The sequence below is a fragment of the Heloderma suspectum genome, chromosome 12 (genome assembly GCF_057233095.1).
Source record: "Heloderma suspectum isolate Gila_16-S chromosome 12, 16-S_ref, whole genome shotgun sequence".
Lineage (NCBI taxonomy): Eukaryota > Metazoa > Chordata > Lepidosauria > Squamata > Helodermatidae > Heloderma > Heloderma suspectum.
Genome location: NC_139469.1, coordinates 6,384,868 through 6,387,829, shown reverse-complemented (window position 1 = coordinate 6,387,829; position 2,962 = coordinate 6,384,868). Strand labels below are relative to the sequence as shown.

Here is a 2,962-nt window from a genome sequence, read left to right as displayed (position 1 = left end):
GTTGGTGGCTTTTCCCCCTCCCTCCGTCACTCACTCACTTTCTTGTCGGGCGTGGCCACGCCCACTAGGGGTCTTTTCATTCATGTGGAAAAGGGAAGCGCGGGAAGGCGAGCCCGTGGGTGGCGGGAAAGGAGTTGGGTGGTCGCCCATTCATTCCGTGGTAACGAGGGGCGGGCACGTGGGTTCCCTGACAGCTGTATTTGCTTGGAAGCAGGAGGAAGCGGCGGGGAGGAAGCCTGACGGCAATTTAAGGGCTGAGAGGGTTGTGGCAGAGACGTTCATGGGTCAGAACCCGCTTACTTCATCAGATGCAGTTTAATAGTAGTAGTAGTAGTAATAATGTATTGTTATTATTTCCTGCCTTGAAAAATCAAGGTGGCCAGCAAAGCTATTAACGGCAGGCTATCAAAACAATATAATGTCATAACATTCCAATTTTGATTACTCAGCCTCCGAACAAGGCTAAGCCCAGGCAACTGAAATAACTGCATATTGCTTCCTTCTTCATCTCCCTTCCCTTCTTTCTCCGTGTTGAACTTTAGATTGCAAATGCCTCTGGGCAGGGACCTGTGCTCTTGTACTCTGCAAGGTGGCAATTTGTTACTTACCTGGGAGGAAGAACCAGTGAATGGGATTGATGTCTTCTGGGTAGATATGTATGGGATTGCTGTGGAAGGCTCCATGCAAGTTGGTTGTTGTTGTTCAGTCGTGTCTGACTCTTCGTGACCCCATGGACCATAGCACACCAGGCCTTCCTGTCCTGCGCTCTCTCCCGGAGTGTGCTCAAGTTCATATTCATTGCATCGGTGATGCTATCTAGCCATCTCATCCTCTGTCGTCCCCTTCTCCTTTTGCCTTCAGTCTTTCCCAGCATCAGGGTCTTTTCCAGAGAGTTTTCTCTTCGCATTAGGTGGCCAAAATATTTGAGCTTCAGCTTCAGTATCTGTCCTTCCAATGAGCAGTCAGGGTTGATTTCCTTTAGGATGGACTGATTTGACCTCCTTGCAGTCCAGGGGACTCGTAAGAGTCTTCTCCAGCACCACAGTTCGAAAGCATCAATTCTTCAGCGCTCAGCCTTCCTTATAGTTCAGCTCTCACAGCCATACATTGCTACTGGGAAAACCATAGCTTTGATTAGACGGACCTTTGTCGGCAAGGTGATGTCTCTGCTTCTGACTATGCTGTCTAGGTTTGCCATAGCTTTCCTCCCAAGGAGCAAGCGTCTTTTAATTTCATGGCTACAGTCACCATCTGCGGTGATCTTGGAGCCCAAGAAAGTAAAATCTGTCACTACTTCCATTTCTTCCCCTTCTATATGCCAGGAAGTGATGGGGCCAGATGCCATGATCTTCGTTTTTTTAATGTTGAGTTTCAAACCAGCTTTTGCACTCTCCTCTTTCACCCTCAACAAGAGGCTCTTTAGATCCTCTTCACTTTCTGCCATTATGCAAGTTGGTGGCAGTGTGTTACTATTCCATTTCTATTTATATAGCACGATCCATGCACATGGTGCTTGGCTGTACACTGAGGGGGTCCCAATTTGGAAAAAGACCCCATGGAGAAAAACAGTGAAAGCAGAGGGGAAGCGGAGGCAGGGGTAAACAGAAGAAATATATGTGATAACAGCAGTTGCAGTAACATATGCTTAAGTTACTGTAAGAGATTAGGGGCTGTGCTATTATATATAGTGTTATCTATGTTCATAGTGCTTTCCCAAGAGTTTCCATTGCTTGAGGGACTTATCGTGCAATCCTGTACATGACTACTCAGAACTCAGTCTCATTACATTTAATGGGGTTTATTCTCCATTAAGTTGATATAGGACTGCAGCCGTACACTCTATAAAGGGAGAACAAAGGGATGGAAGAAGGGGTTTTGGAAAGATATTTTTATTTTGAAAGGTGGCGTAGAAGCCCCCTAAATAAATAAAATAGTCACATATACATTGCTCCATACTCATATTATACACATATGCATACACAACACACACACGCATAATTTTCACAAAGCAGTTCAGACATACCTATTTCAATATACATTTGGCTGTTGATTGATGGGTTTATATAGATTTTTGTTTGCTGCTGTTTGATGTTACTATTCTGTTACTTATTTTCTATTTGTTTTAATACCATTGCTATTTATTACTCTATTGTTTATATGATTTAGGGTGCAATCCTATGCATATTAAGACAGAAAAAAAGATCCTGCAACTTCCAGCATTCCCCAGCCAGCATGGCCAGCTGGGGAATGCTGGGAGTTGTAGGACTTTGTTCTGTCCAAACTTGCCTAGGACTGTGCCTTTAATGTTTGTACCCTGCTTTCAATATTCTGCAAAAAGTAGTGGAATAAAAAATAATCCAAATAAATAAATACACATATGTAAATGATATAAAATCTGCCAAGTGATGATAACACGGATGCATCTAACAAAGTAGACTCATTCCTGCCACAACAAATCTGTCAGTCTTTGAGGTGTCAGTCCTTTTAAAGACCCTTTGGTAAAAAAAGATTGCTGTAACAGACTAGCCCTTCTGGGATTTATGAAATGTTTATAAGTGCTCTTTCTGTTTTAACGTTTGCTACATTTTGTGTGCCATTTTGGAAAGACATCTTTATTTTGAAAGGTGGCTTAGAAGTCTCTTAAAGAAATAAAATAAAGGTGCAATTCCATGCATGTTTAGACAGAAAACAGCCCTACAATTCCCAGCTGGGAGTTGTAGGACTTTTTTTTGCCTAAACATGCATAAGATTGCACTCTAAATTAATAAAAGTCTACATGAGCATCTGTTTGAAATTCTGTGTTATGGTAATGCCCCACCCATCACATTTACTGTATTTGGATTCCCCCCCCCCCCTTACACACACAAAAGCTTTTTTAAAAAAATCCTCCATTGGGGGTGTGGGGATAAGATAAAGATCCTGCACATCTGGTTTGTTTGATGGTCTGGATTTTTGCCACAGT

General features: G+C 42.8%; 1 protein-coding gene across 4 annotated transcripts in view; it reads left to right on the top strand.

Moving 5' to 3' along the window:
• The window catches only part of LOC146336484 (lysosomal alpha-glucosidase-like), a 46,094-nt gene that overhangs the window by 7,891 nt on the left and 35,241 nt on the right, over positions 1 to 2,962 (top strand). The window lies entirely within an intron of this gene.